Below are 16,140 nucleotides of genomic sequence, written 5' to 3'. Positions count from 1 at the left end.
ATTTCTAATAATTCCAGGAAAATCTCAAAAGCCCATATAAGTGGATGGCAAAGGGATAGGTGGAACCAATAGCACCATATTGCTAGCTCTTGTGGAGTAGAGCTAGCTTAAAAATGGAAGCCACACTCACTCACCAAGTCATGGATGAGAGGAGAGAGTGTGGAGAGCCACACGCGCGCGCGCGCTCGCTCGCCTCGCCTCGCCTGGCCTGGCCTGGCCGGGACGGGGCGGGGCGAAGGGCGCGGGCGCACGACATGCGCGTGAATGGTCCGCCGAAATCCGGCCCCTCGCCTTGCGGGGGCGCGGCTACCTTTTGCCGTTTGATTTTTTGGTTTCTTGGCTGTTACGCTTATCCTAACCGATCCCTATAAAATCTCAACTGATTGCGAGATTTTCGTGGGCGGATAAGCACGGGGGTCGCGGACTCGGCCCTATAAAAGGAGCCCGGCAGCCAGCCTCCAAATCATCCCAGATCCCAGTTCTCTTTCGCCTCTCTTCATAGCTGAGCCGCCTTTTAGTTCCCTTCGTCCCGACCGCAGAGGTGCATCTGCGATCAGGAGAGCAGGTCTCCGGAACCCTTCGTCTTCTAGATCCTGCACCGGGAGAGGGCGAATAAGGTTTTTGGGAAGCGTCTTCACGCGACTGCTCGTGATCTGCTGACCTCGTCGACCCTGCTGATTTCGCTACTTCGACATCGTCGACCCTGCTGATTCCGGCGCGTGCCATCGATCAGTAAGTCTAATCAGTACACATCATCTGATTTGGCTTGTTATTTCAGTTCTTCTGATTTGGTCATGATTTATATTCGGAATTTAGATTGGAATTTGTCTAATTATTCAACAATCCAAAAACCTTATTGTAGACAATTTCCTAGTTTTTCTATGGCTGCTTTTGCCGACGCGCTGAAGCCAGAAAAGTTTAATGGTATGCACTTTAAGAGATGGCAAGTCAAGGCCACGCTCTGGCTTACTGCTATGAATGTCTTCCATGTTAGTAAAGGCAGACCTGAGGGTCCACTGACTCCTGAACAGGAGAAAGAGTACGACCATGCCAATACTATGTTCACGGGAGCCGTTCTTAGCGCCCTTGTTGACCGTCTGGTTGATGCGAATATGCAGTACACAGACGGGAAACAGTTGTGGGATGCACTTACTACTAAGTATGGTGCATCAGATGCTGGCAGTGACCTGTATATCATGGAGAGCTTTCATGATTATAAGATGGTTGATAATCGCTCTATTGTAGAGCAAGCTCATGAAATACAGTGTATAGCCAAGGAGCTCGACCACCTTAAGATAGTCCTTCCTGACCGATTTGTGGCCGGATGCATTATTGCAAAGTTGCCTTCTACATGGAGGAACTTCGCCACAGCTCTGAAACATAAGAGACAGGAGATATCAGTTGAAAATCTGATAGCGTCTCTGGATGTTGAGGAGAAAGCTCGGGCTAAGGACACGGGATCTAAAGGAGGCGAGGGCCACTCCAGCGCCAACATGGTTCAGAAGAACCACAACAAGGGCAAAGGAAAGCCAAAATCTAACAAGCCCAACAAAACTACCAACTTCAAGAAGAAGAAGAACAAGGCTGAATTGACATGTTTCGCATGTGGCGAGGCGGGTCATTTTGCCAAGGATTGTCCCGATCGAGCGGATCGCCGTGGCAAAAAGGGCAATGTCAACACAGTGGTCGCTAGCAATGAGGAAGACAAAGGGTATGGTAATTTACCTTTCATCTTCTCAGTATTTCAATCACCTAGCTGGTGGCTTGATACTGGTGCTAATGTTCATGTGTGTTCTGACATCAACTTGTTCTCTTCTTATCAGGGCGCCCGGGATTCTTCCGTGCTAATGGGGAATGGGTCACATACTTCTGTTCATGGCACTGGCACGGTGGATCTGAAGTTTACTTCGGGAAAGATCGTGCAGCTGAAGAACGTGCATCATGTCCCTTCTATACACAAGAATCTCGTTAGTGGAACCCTTCTATGTAGAGATGGGTTCAAGGTAGTTTTAGAGTCCAATAAATTAGTAGTGTCCAAGTCTGGACAATTTATTGGTAAAGGCTATGATTGCGGAGGCTTGTTCCGCTTTTCTTTGTTAGATTTCAATAATAAGTCTGTGAACCATATTTGTGCTAATGTTGATGATCTTGCGAGTATTTGGCATTCTCGTTTGTGTCATATTAATTTTGGCTCTATGTCTCGGCTTGCAACCATGAGTTTAATTCCGAATATCACCATAGTCAAAGGTTCTAAGTGCCATAGTTGTGTGCAGTCGAAGCAACCTCGAAAGCCTCATAAGGCTGCTGAGGAGAGACACCTGGCACCACTAGAACTCATACATTCTGATCTTTGTGAGATGAATGGTGTGTTGACAAAAGGTGGTAAGAGATACTTCATGACATTGATTGATGATGCGTCTAGATTTTGCTATGTATACTTGCTAAAAACTAAAGATGAGGCTTTAGACTACTTTAAAATCTATAAGGCTGAGGTTGAAAACCAACTAGAGAGAAAGATCAAACGTCTTAGATCAGATCGTGGTGGCGAGTTCTTTCCCAAAGTCTTTGATGATTTCTGTGCAGAACATGGCATTATTCATGAGAGGACTCCTCCCTATTCACCCGAGTCAAACGGGATTGCTGAAAGGAAAAACCGTACGTTGACTGACCTGGTGAATGCCATGTTAGACACTTGTGGTTTATCTAAGGCATGGTGGGGGGAGGCAGTCCTGACTTCATGTCATGTTCTGAATAGAATTCCTATGGGCAAAGAAGAGAAAACCCCTTATGAGAAGTGGGTTGGGAGAAAACCATCACTTTCATACTTGCGCACTTGGGGGTGCATGGCGAAAGTCAATGTACCAATTAATAAAAAGCGCAAGCTTGGTCCAAGGACAGTGGATTGTGTCTTTCTTGGATATGCTTCGTGTAGCATAGCATATAGATTTTTAGTAGTTAAATCTGAAGTTCCTGATGTGTATGTTGATACTATTATGGAATCACGTGATGCTACTTTCTTTGAGCATATATTTCCAATGAAAGACATTCATAGCAATTCTAGATACTCTTCTGAGATAATTCCTGAACATAATACACCTATTGAGAGTTTTGAACAGCCACATGAAATTGTCCTAGAGGAGGATGACAATGATGCTCCTAAAAGGAGCAAGAGACAAAGGGTTGAAAAATCCTTTGGTAATGATTTCATTGTGTACCTTGTGGACGATACTCCTACTACCATTGCAGAAGCATTTGCATCTCCAGATGCAGATGATTGGAAAGAAGCAGTTCATAATGAGATGGACTCTATTCTTTCAAATGGTACGTGGGAAGTCACTGATCGACCCTATGGATGCAAACCCGTGGGTTGTAAGTGGGTGTTTAAAAAGAAGCTCAAGCCTGATGGTACAATTGAAAAGTACAAGGCTAGGCTTGTAGCTAAAGGCTATACTCAGAAAGAAGGAGAAGACTTCTTTGATACTTACTCACCTGTTGCTAGAATGACCACTATTCGAGTACTACTTTCTTTGGCTGCCTCGTATGGTCTCCTTGTTCATCAGATGGATGTAAAGACAGCTTTTCTTAATGGAGAGCTGGACGAGGAAATCTATATGGAACAGCCTGATGGATTTGTAGTAAAGGGTCAAGAAAGCAAGGTGTGCAAGTTATTGAAATCTTTGTATGGTCTGAAGCAAGCACCAAAGCAGTGGCATGAGAAGTTTGACACTACTCTAACGTCTGCAGGCTTTGCCATTAATGAGGCAGACAGGTGTGTATATTATCGCTGTGGTGGGGGCGAAGGAGTTATATTGTGCTTATATGTTGATGATATATTGATATTTGGCACAAACATTGATGTGATCAATGAAGTCAAGTCTTTTCTATCAAAGAGTTTTGATATGAAAGATCTGGGAGAAGCTGATGTGATTCTAAACATCAAGCTAATTAAGGCAGATGGTGGGATTACTCTCTCGCAATCTCACTATGTTGAAAAGGTTTTGAAGCGATTTGGCTTCTCTGAGTGCAAACCTTCTCCAACTCCTTATGATCCCAGTGTGACACTGCGAAAGAACAAGAGAATTGGTTTAGACCAATTGAGATACTCTCAGATTGTCGGTTCACTCATGTATCTTGCTGGTGCAACAAGGCCCGATATCTCGTTTGCTGTGAGCAAATTGAGTAGGTTCATGTCAAACCCCGGGACTGATCATTGGCATGCACTTGAGCGGGTTATGCGCTACCTGCAAGGTACAATGAGTTATGGAATTCACTATTCTGGTCAGCATGCAGTACTTGAAGGATATAGTGATTCGAACTGGATATCTGATGCAGACGAGCTTTATGCCACCAGTGGTTATGTCTTTACTATTGGTGGAGGTGCGGTATCATGGAGGTCATGCAAGCAGACCATTTTGACGAGGTCAACCATGGAAGCCGAGCTAGCTGCACTTGACACAGCAACCGTTGAGGCAGAATGGTTGCGTGAACTCTTGATGGACTTGCCGGTGGTTGAGAAACCAATACCAGCTATCCTTATGAACTGTGACAATCAGACAGTGATTGCTAAAGTGACGTGTTCTAAGGATAATGGAAAGTCATCAAGACATGTCAAAAGACGATTGAAGTCTGTCAGAAAGTTGAGAAACTCCGGAGTTATAAGTGTGACTTATATTTCAACAGATAAAAATCTGGCAGATCCTTTTACCAAGGGACTACCACGTAATGTGATAGAAATCGCATCGAGAGAGATGGGTATGAGACCCGAATAAAGTTGCCATGGTGGAAACCCAGTCTATGTGATCGGAGATCCCGTGAATTAGGTCCTGGGAAGAACAAGCCATTGGTGAACTGAGGAGAGTAACTTTTGACCCTCTCTAAGTAAAGATGCAATACTCTCAAATGCTGTAAGGCAGGTTGGCTTTGTGCCTTAATGTGTTCTGTTGGCTTGTATTAGCGAAGATGTTGTCCTGCAGAACATTCTTTGAAAGAACACACCTATATGAGTTAGACTGTCTAACGCCGCAGTCTATGAGATTTGGGTGATCTCTAGTAAACTCATGAAGAGACCTTGGAGTACGACGTATATGCTCCACCCGAGAAGGGGACTACTGGTAGCCAAGTACTGGTCATGACTTCAAGTGAAACCCATTCACACAAAACTTGCAATTCAAGGCATAGTCCATTGTCCAAGTTGTGGGTTGGTGTAACTTGGAGTTCTAGGCGGAAGTTCAACTTAACAGTCTCTGCTGAAAAACTAGTATATTAAACAGTAGTGAACAGTGGCGAAAACTGCAGATGGGCATTTGAGATCTGGTGGGGGATTGTTAGGATTTATGGGCTTGGCCCAATTAAGAATTTCTAATAATTCCAGGAAAATCTCAAAAGCCCATATAAGTGGATGGCAAAGGGATAGGTGGAACCAATAGCACCATATTGCTAGCTCTTGTGGAGTAGAGCTAGCTTAAAAATGGAAGCCACACTCACTCACCAAGTCATGGATGAGAGGAGAGAGTGTGGAGAGCCACACGCGCGCGCGCGCTCGCTCGCCTCGCCTGGCCTGGCCTGGCCTGGCCTGGCCTGGCCGGGCCGGGGCGGGGCGGGGCGAAGGGCGCGGGCGCACGACATGCGCGTGAATGGTCCGCCGAAATCCGGCCCCTCGCCTTGCGGGGGCGCGGCTACCTTTTGCCGTTTGATTTTTTGGTTTCTTGGCTGTTACGCTTATCCTAACCGATCCCTATAAAATCTCAACTGATTGCGAGATTTTCGTGGGCGGATAAGCACGGGGGTCGCGGACTCGGCCCTATAAAAGGAGCCCGGCAGCCAGCCTCCAAATCATCCCAGATCCCAGTTCTCTTTCGCCTCTCTTCATAGCTGAGCCGCCTTTTAGTTCCCTTCGTCCCGACCGCAGAGGTGCATCTGCGATCAGGAGAGCAGGTCTCCCGAACCCTTCGTCTTCTAGATCCTGCACCGGGAGAGGGCGAATAAGGTTTTTGGGAAGCGTCTTCACGCGACTGCTCGTGATCTGCTGACCTCGTCGACCCTGCTGATTTCGCTACTTCGACATCGTCGACCCTGCTGATTCCGGCGCGTGCCATCGATCAGTAAGTCTAATCAGTACACATCATCTGATTTGGCTTGTTATTTCAGTTCTTCTGATTTGATCATGATTTATATTCGGAATTTGTCTAATTATTCAACAGTTTCACCATGCTCTATTGCTCTTAAAGAATTTGTGCTATGTGTTCATCTTGTTGTTTAGATTTCTTTGCCTGTATCTACAAGTCGTGCTTAATTTTTTGAATGTACCTAGGTCTCTCTGTTTTGGTAGCTCATAAGGACACCAACTAAAATTAGTGTTTAAGTAGTTCCATTCAAGTAGGCTAAATCAGATGCAACTATATCTGCATTTTTATTAAATCCCAGACAGAAGTAATCAAACTGCTGGTTAATGACAGCCACCAAAGCTGCATTGTTTTGTTAGTAGAGGAAGTGTGTTCTTAGTAAATTTCTTAGATTAATTTCTTAGTTTATTAATTTCTTAGTTTAGTGTTTAGTAAATTCTTAGTGATTATATAGTTAGGATTTTGTTTAGCGCATTTTGTTTAGCTGTGTTACCTCGGCGCCATAGGCTATGGCGCCGAGCTAAGGGTCCAAAACTGCATTTAAAATTTTTTTAGGTCTAAACGTGATTTTACTTCTGTTTAAGGGCTAAATTACAAAAAATTCGGTTGAGTTGAGGTGCACTTTGAGTACGTACGTACCACTAGATTTTATTTTGGTGACACATTGTCTAAATATCATTATAGGATTAAGAGCGATTCTTGTTGTCTAAATATTATAGGATTAAGAGCGATTCTTGTTTGAGCATTTGTACGGACAAGTGGTATCTTGATAGTTTGTTCATTTGTTGTAGCAAAAGATTCCATTCCTTCGCAAGAAAAAAAAGGAGTGTTGTATTATATAGTCAATGGACAACTTGGCAATTGTTAAAAGTAGCGTTTCTAACACTAATAATCAGAGTAAACAAAATGTAATCTGTCGTCCTTTGGTTTGTTGAGATTATTCTTGTAGGCCCTTCCTCGACTAGGTCTAGTAGAATTTATAAACGATGGAAGATCTAGAAAAAAATTTATCATCTTTGCGCTCCAAGTACGTCGTAAACAAAGTCAATATATCATTTGCTTAGTAAATAGTCCTTCTACTTGTTTGCAACTAATAAGTGATGTTTTAGGTTGTCTTAAATCAACCACTCTGAATATAATATGCATGCATGGATTGGAAATTACTTCTTGTGTGTTAAGTTCATATTGAAAACAATATATAGTGCAAGTAGATATTTCTCTACAGGTCGTATTTACTATGTTTCACAATATTTTGCAGCAAAACTATTAGTCAATTATAACGCGATAGATAGTGTTCTAGGGATCTTTGGTAATCCCCCCCCCCCCAACCCAATCCATATGAAGCTAAGCTTAGATCATCTTAAATAGCCCCTGAAAACAACTTGATAATTATGTTTTAGCAACAAAAAAACCTGGTAATCCCCCAACCCAATCCATACGACGGTAAGCACGTAGTAAATCTCTCTCTTTGAGTCCTTAGATATTTGCTACCTTATATAGTCAAACTTGGTAAACAACTTGTTAATTTTTTTATCTATATTTAGTCAAACTTATATAGGATACCAAGATACCACACTATACTAAAATTGCATAGTGCCTACGTTGGAACTCGCTTGGCTGTGGACCTGACGCTGCACCTAGTAGTAGATCCCTTCCAATTTTGCGTTGAAGTGAGATGGTACTGCCATGAGTGGCCGGTTGGCCACCACTCTTTCCCTTCTTTTCCATCTCATGTGATTCTTCTTATCCTTTCCCTGTTGTTTTGTAGCGCCCTCGTGTTTCTCCTCTGCAGCTTCATGTGCTCTTGCTACTAGTTTGCTACTTGCTGATAAATAAAAGGTTTGTTTTGTCACATTAGCGAGCTCAGATTTAGATAGGTCTTATATCACATCTATTTCAAACTTCACTCGGTAAACAGTATTCAGCTAGAGAAAGATCGACTTATGAAGTTACTTTGGTTCGCTCACCCTTATAAACAACACCATTTTTGTCGGAATTGTATGTTGATAAAAAAGAGGGGAGAGTCAGGTCTAAGACCAAAATGTACGATGAGAAGAAAAAAACAGGAGAAGCATATAAACATAAACTAGATTAACACACCTTAATCCCCCATCTACTTTACAACGGAATACGTTTTCATATTTTCTAAAACCAATACACCGATGCGTGTCGAGCACTTGAGTTTATTATCAGTGGTATTAATAATTCAGCACTTGTTTGCTGTTGCGGCGGTGGCCATTAGGCATTAGAGCATCTCCAATAGACTAGTCAAATGGCTTATCAAACCAAATTTTGGCTACTCAATAGTAAAATAACTCTCCAACAGATTAGCTATTCAACTCGCTAAACTATCTGGCTCTTCAAATTAGCCCCCTCACTAGCCAAACTTGGCTAGCCACACTAACTAGCCAAACTAAATAGAGTCTTGTCGGCGTTTCGACCTCGGGGGTCCCTGGACCGACGAGTAAATTGTCGCTGCGTGCCCCAGCCCAGATGGGTCGGCGCGAGACGGGACACAAAGGGGGAGAACAGCGAGGGGAAATCGCGGCCTTCGTGTTGTCCTGCGCCCAGGGCGGCTGGATGCGCTTGCAGTAGGGGTTACAAGCGTTCGCGTGGGAGTGAGGGAGAGAGAGAGCGAGAGCCTTATGCGCCGGCCCGTTCTCCCGCGCGGCCAACCTCTCCATACGGGAGCCCTGGACCTTCCTTTTATAGACGTAAGGAGAGGGCCCAGATGTACAATGAGGGGTGTAGCAGTGTGCTAACGTGTCTAGCAGAGAGGAGCTAGAGCCCTAAGTCCATGTCGTCGTTGCAGTCGGAGAGGTTTTGGCATCCTGTTCATGTGATGTCGTGGTCGTCGAAGGAGCGCTGGAGCTCTGCGGAAGTACAGCTGTCGGGGCTGTCGGGTCCTTGCTGACGTCTCCTTCTAGATTCACATTGAAACTCTATGATTTCATGTGTAGTCCTCTTAGGTTTCTACACATAGTGTCTCACAACTTTCTCCAAACATTCTAAAATTTTTATCACAGCCTCTACATATGATATCATGACACGTGGACAAGTTTCATGATTTTCTGACTTTATTTGTGTTTTATACAATTTTTTAACATGTGCATGCCAAGTTGACGGCCATGTTTAGTGAGCATGTTGCTCGAAGTTTCCGGTACGCATCTGAAATCGGTCGTAACTTATGCTAAGTAACATGAATATCATTTTTTCATGCACGGTTTTCCAAGTTTCGAGTGACCTGCAGTTCAAATTTGAATTTTCCGAAGAATTTCAAAAAAACAAACTAAATCTACTAACGATTGAAAACTATGTTATAATTGTCCACAAATGATACATGTAGGTCTACATAGTGTAGGAACATACCACAAAAAGTTTGGGAGACAAAATCAAAAAAATAAAAATATACTTTGCCGAGTGTCTGGATAAGACACTCGGTAAAGCTTCCTTTGCCGAGTGCCAGCTGCGTGGCACTCGGCAAAGAATAGGGAAAGAGTCTTTGCCGAGTGTCGCCCAGTGGACACTCGGCAAAGAGTGCCAGCGATCTGGCACTCGGCAAAGCTTATTTTAAAATTAAAAAAAAACTTTGCCGAGTGCCAGATCACGGGCACTCGGCAAAGCGCCCTACATACAACGGCCAGCGGGCATCTTCCTCACTCTCTCTCTCACTCACTCAACGCCGCCGCCGACGCCGCGCCCTCACCGTCGCCGCTCCCTCGCCGCCGCCGCCGTGCCGTTCCTCGCGCCCGCGCCGCGCCGCCGCCGTGCCCCCTCGCTCGCGCCGCGCGCCCGTGCGCGCTCCCGCGCCGCCGCGCACCCTCGCCCGAGCGCGCTCCCGTGCCCGCCGCCGCCGCGCGCCCTCACCCGCGCGCGCTCCCGTGCCGCCGCCGCGCGCCCGCGCTCGCCCTCGCGCTCGGCGTGCCGTGCCCCTCGTCGTGCCGCGCCCTCGCCCGCCAGGCGCCTCGCCCGCGACCCGGCTTCTCGCCCGCGACCCGTCGTCTCGCCCGCGCCCCGTCGCCTCGCCCGTGCCGAAACCTCTAAGGTGATTACTTGATTTATGTTATACGTGTATGATTTATATGAAATGATTAGTTTTAATATTAAGTTAATTATATACGTGCATGATTAGGTTAATATGTAGTATTGTGGATTGCCGGCCATCGTGCCGTTGAATTATGCGTGGATGTCAGCCATCGTGCTCATAGTTTTATTTGCAGGATTTTGAAACCTCCCCGTGCAGGGGAGGTGCTGCCGAAATTTTCTGTTGCTAGGCTTCTGTTAGAGGATGGAGGACCGTGAGTGGATGTACACGGGCCGTAGAGGAAGGAACAATGTCACCACTGAATGGATTAGAAAGACCGATGATTTCGTGGAACGGGCATATGGCGAAGCTGCTAAAGGGGCGAAGCTAGTCCCATGCCCGTGCGGCAAATGTGACAATCGGAAAAGAAAACCAAAGATGGTCATGGTAGAACATATTTGGAAGAATGGATTTACGCCGGGCTATACTCGATGGATATTTCATGGTGAAGCGCATCGTACGAGAGAGGAGGTGTTGAGACAACGTGTCGAGGATTATGACGCGGATGCGGGGGTAGCAGATATGTTGAATGACTATCAGGAGGCACAGTACACGGGAGGATGTATGGATGACGAGCCAGAGCCGACTGCAAAGGCGTTCTACGACATGTTCGACGCGGCACAGAAACCCCTTCACGGCCAGACAAAGGTTTCTCAACTGGATGCCATTGGGCGTGTAATGGCGTTCAAGTCGCAGTACAGCATGAGTAGAGACGCATTCGATGGCTTGTTGACGGTTATTGGGAGTCTGCTTCCGGATGATCACATTATGCCAAAGAGCATGTACGAGGCACAAAAACTACTTCGTGCACTCAAGATGACGTATGAGCAGATTCATGCTTGTCCGAAGGGCTGCGTGCTATTTAGGAAAGAATACGCAGAGGCAAAGTACTGTCCCAAGTGTAATTCTTCCGTCAGCTTTGTGCAAAAGAGTTATCTCGGACCGTGGTTGCAGACTTGGAAAGATTGGCCCCCGTGTTATTGTGTAAGCTTGAGAAGATATTTCCACCCGGCTTCTTCAATCCAATGCAGCATTTGATTCTTCATCTCCCCTATGAGGCACGAATGGGGGGCCCGTGCAGGGACGTTGGTGCTATCCAATCGAGAGATGTCTAAAGACTATTCGAAAGAAATGTAGAAATAAATGCAAAATCGAGGCTTCCATTGTAGAGGCATACATTCTAGAGGAGGTCTCAAACTTCACAACAACTTATTATGGTGACAAACTGCCGAGCGTGCATAATCCACCCCCTCGTTACAATGATGGCGACAATGAATCGAACCTTAGCATATTTCCAGGCCAACTCGGAAGCGCAAGTGGCTCGACCACGAAGACCCTGACACATGAAGAGTGGCGACATATCATGCTATACGTATTGACCAACCTTGAAGAGGTGACGCCATACATGGAACAATTTCTTCATGAATTCTGGCGTCGATCAAGGGACCCCACTCCACAGGAATATGACACTCTTCTTAGAAAGGGTGCGAGAAATGGGTTGCCCGATTTCATTTCCTGGTTCAAACGTAAGGTACGTGCTTAGTTTGTAAAAGAGATACATCTTTGAACTCAATTTAGCATCTTTTAACTTGCGAATACTTGCAGGGCCAAAGAGATCCGTCTATGAGTGCCGAGTTGAGACAAGTAGCCAACGACTTTGCTTATAGGGTCAAGAAATATTCTGGGTATGACGTCAATGGATACCGTTTTCGCACAACACACTACGACCAAAGTCGGCCCAATCGGAAAACAACGTGTTCTGGAGTCTTTACGCGGGGCCTTGACGATGTCGATTATTTTGGACGAATTGAAGAAATATATGAGCTCAATTTTTATGGTTCCAAACCTCTTACTCCAGTGATATTCAAATGTCATTGGTTTGACCCTCAAGTGACGAGACAGACACATTCTAATCTTGGGATAGTCGAAATTTGACAAGATTCCACCTTAGCAAGAGACGGTGTCTATATCGTGGCCCAACAGGCCACACAAGTGTATTATCTCCCATATGCGTGTCAAACGAAAGAACATCTTAAGGGTTGGGATGTTGTGTATAAGGTATCGCCGCATGGGAGGTTACCTGTTCCTAACGATGAATATTACAACTTAGACCCGGACACATATGATGGAGAGTTCTTCCAAGAAGATGGGCTAGAAGGGCGATTTGAGATAGACTTAACTGAAGCTATCGGAATGGACGTAGATATTGAAATGGTTGTTGATGAGGAGGATGATGAGGTGCAAAATGATAATGACTTAGTAATCCTTGAAGGCAATGATGAGGTTGCGTCTTCCGATGGTGTTGAGATTGAAATGCTTGATAGTGATGATGAGAGTTATGATCCGGCTAACCCCGACACATATGAAGATTATTTTTAATCGATGTAATGCTATATGCTTGATATCGCATCTGTTTTTAAATACATCTTTTTATATGTGCTTATTTGTTTACTCTTAATTGCAGGTTGTTGGACAAATATGGTGGGCGGTTTCCTGAGGAGGAGGAGGAGGGGGAGGAGGAGTAGGACGGCGGACGATGCAGAGCAGGCAGCGCAGCAGCACGAGGCAGAGCAGGCAGCGCAGCAGCAGGCGGCGCCTCAGGACGACGACGACCAGCAGCAGGACGACGACAACCAGCAGCAGGACGCCTCAGGTTCAGGCGGCTCTAGTTCGAGGAGCATCTACCTGTGAGGCCCCGCGAGTCTCCCGCCGCGTCCCATACTTCGGGACAGACGGCCGTTGATTCGGCCGGAAGGGGAGAGGTATGTAACTTTATGTTCTTCATTCTTGTTCATATTATGTGTTCAAAATCATAATATAAACTAATACGTTTTATTTATCACTTGGACAGGTCTTGGACGGTTTTGGATTATGCTGGGGGTCATCGTCGCCCCCCAACAACATCCTCGGCCTGCTGTGCAGGGAACACTTCCCTGGACTTATGGAGTACGCCGGAGTGACGGGCCCAGCCTTCACCTTCGACCACTACGCCGTCGCCCCCGATGCAGTAGACCGGGACGACAGGGAATTCAATAACAAGGCGGAGCGGGTGAAGCAAGAGCTGTGGGTAAGTCTTAGTATAATATAAAATATGTCGTATTTGTTGCAAATTCTTGAAATAATGTATGGATACATCGTTTTTGTATGCAGGATTTCTTCAGATGCGATGCTGGATACGAGGCTAGGGCGGATGTGGTGGCCACCACGTGCTGTAAGAAGCTCGTCGTGGACATGCACTATGAGGCCCGCATCCAGGCCATCATCACCTACCACGGCTTCGTCCTTGGGGAGAAGGTGACCAAACCTCAAGCCCGAACCATGTCGTTGATCAGGGAGCAGTACCTGCAGGTAAAGTCATGCATGTTTGGTACCAGTACTCCATGCATGAATTTTATTTTATCTTCTGATATGCACTTTATGTGTTTACTTTGCAGGTGATTCCACATTGGTGCGCCGCACATCCTCTGTGCTGGGAGCAGATGGTGGATAGGTGGTGTTCGGCTGAGTGGGACGAGGCGCACACAGCTAGCCGGGAACGGCGTTTGCAGATGCAAGGCCCCTCGCACCACCAAGGCAGCCGGAGCCTGGGCCAATATGCCGAAGCATGGGTACACCACCTTTTTTATTTAGATATATAGCACTAAGTTAGATATTATTTCTAACTATCTCGTTGGTTTTCGTTGCAGTCGGCGTCACATGGTGGCAGGCCTTGTTCCACCTTCTCGGCCTATGCTATGGCCTATAAGGGTAAGGCGACGTCCGACGTCACCTACAACCCGGATGACGGGCCCGAGGCTTACACCAACCCCGCCGTCTACAGCCGCCTCCATGACTACACCGCCATGGCGCAGGAGGTCCATGGCCCAGACTATGATCCGAGCACCGAGCCTATCGACCCCGATGTGCTCATGAGGGTCGGAGGAGGCAAGAGACATGGGCGGTACTGGATTGCCGACGGGGCAATCGACTCGTCCTCCACTCCCACTCTGTCTCAGGTGAGAGCAAGGAGCACGGGCTCGAGCCCAGCCATTCGACCTCGGCACGACAGCTCACACCTTCGCATACAGCAACTCGAGGTTAGTGCTTCTGTAACTCGTCCTTCCTTTAGTTATATACCTAGTCTTTGAGTTACTATAACGTTGGCTTGTAATATTACAGACCCAACTAGAAGAAGAGAGGAGGGAACGTCACGAGATGGAAGCGAGGATGATGGCAGAGCGGGAGGCAGAGCGCCGGGCAGATCATCAGAGGATGGCGGAGATGTTCCAGTACATGCAGAGCCTTGGCGCCGCACAGGGCATCGCTCCACCACCTCCATTGTTCCCTCCAGTTGACTCTGCTCTCTTCCACACTCCTGTGAGTATCAAAATTGTAGTTAGATGTTTGTAATGCATCTGGTATAACACATGCAATCTCTTATCTATGCAGGGCCAATCTGGAGCGGCATCCAACAACCCTCCGGAAGGGTTCAGCCCAACGCAGCCCCGGTCAAACCGCCCACCTCCATGAGTGTTGTGTTTTCATTGTTTTAGACTTCAGAACTTATGTATAATACTTATGTCTGTGTTTGATACTTATGTGAGACCTTGCGACGTTTGAGACATATGTTTGTGTTTGATACTTGTGTTGAACACTTATGTTTGTGATGGATATTTATGTTTGTGGTGACGGTTTTATGTTTGTGTTGGCTATTTATGTCTGTGATGATATCTGTGATGTATATATGTGATATCTTATGTTTGTGTGGATGGAATACAAAAAACAAATAAAAAAGGTATATACTGGTCACTTTGCCGAGTGTTACACTCGGCAAAGAGGCGCTTTGCCGAGTGTCTAGGTCATAACACTCGGCAAAGAGCACAGACCTGGACACCGGCTTAGGTTCTTTGCCGAGTGTTATGTCGCTGGCACTCGGCAAAGAGGTCGGCTTTGCCGAGTGCCAATTGGGACACTCGGCAAAGAGCCTGACATGGGGACCCTCCCTGGCGGGCTCTTTGCCGAGTGTCCTAACTGGCACTCGGCAAAGAAGGCGGCTTTGCCGAGTGCTGCCAGGAAGACACTCGGCAAAGATATCTTCGTTGCCGAGTGTCACCGTTGACACTCGGCAAAGCCGCCGTCTCCGTCAACCGGCGCCGTAACGGTCGCTTTTCTTTGCCGAGTGCTCCCTGACACTCGGCAAAGATATTTGCCGAGTGCCCGAGAAAAAGTACTCGGCAAAGAAGTCTTTGCCGATGCACTGTTTGCCGAGCCTTCTTTGCCGAGTGTTTTTAAGGCTTCGCCGAGTGCTTCAGGCACTCGGCGAAGCTATTGATTCCGGTAGTGTCACTAGCCAAACTTGGCTAGCCACACTAACTAGCCAAACTAAATAGAGTCTGTTGGAGTGAGACACTACATATAGAGTGTAATCTTTACGGAGAGATAAATAAAGTGTCAAATAGAGAGTAAAAAATGAAGAGTATTTTGAAGATACTCTTAGATACAAATTTTAGCTATGGGTCTATAGTTCCCAACCTGTCCACAAAATGATAGGTTAGGGTGACGTGTGACTTTTCACCCATCTGTGTTCAATAGACATAAGAAAACCAACTTTGAGTCATTGTTTACACGTAATTTTGATCCAACCCAATAAAGCCCTAAGTTATCTACTCATCCTCACTTCTTTAAAAGATGAATGGAAATTGTATTATATATTGTGTGCTTCTAAATAACTATGCTCAATGTGCTTCTAAATAACTACATGTGTTTCTCTTAGGCCCCGTTTGTTTCCTTTCATTTCGAGAAATTGGAATCTTACTAATAGAATAGGCTATTTTTTAGAATATGACATTCCACCACTTTCCAAAGTTATCATATAAGCCTACCTCAAATTCATGGGGTGAGAGATGGAAATTGATTCTATAGATTTACATGTTATTTTTCCGATGTATAACTTAT

Source organism: Zea mays, chromosome 5 (genome assembly GCF_902167145.1).
Source record: "Zea mays cultivar B73 chromosome 5, Zm-B73-REFERENCE-NAM-5.0, whole genome shotgun sequence".
NCBI classification, from domain to species: domain Eukaryota; kingdom Viridiplantae; phylum Streptophyta; class Magnoliopsida; order Poales; family Poaceae; genus Zea; species Zea mays.
This window is presented reverse-complemented; position numbering follows the sequence as displayed.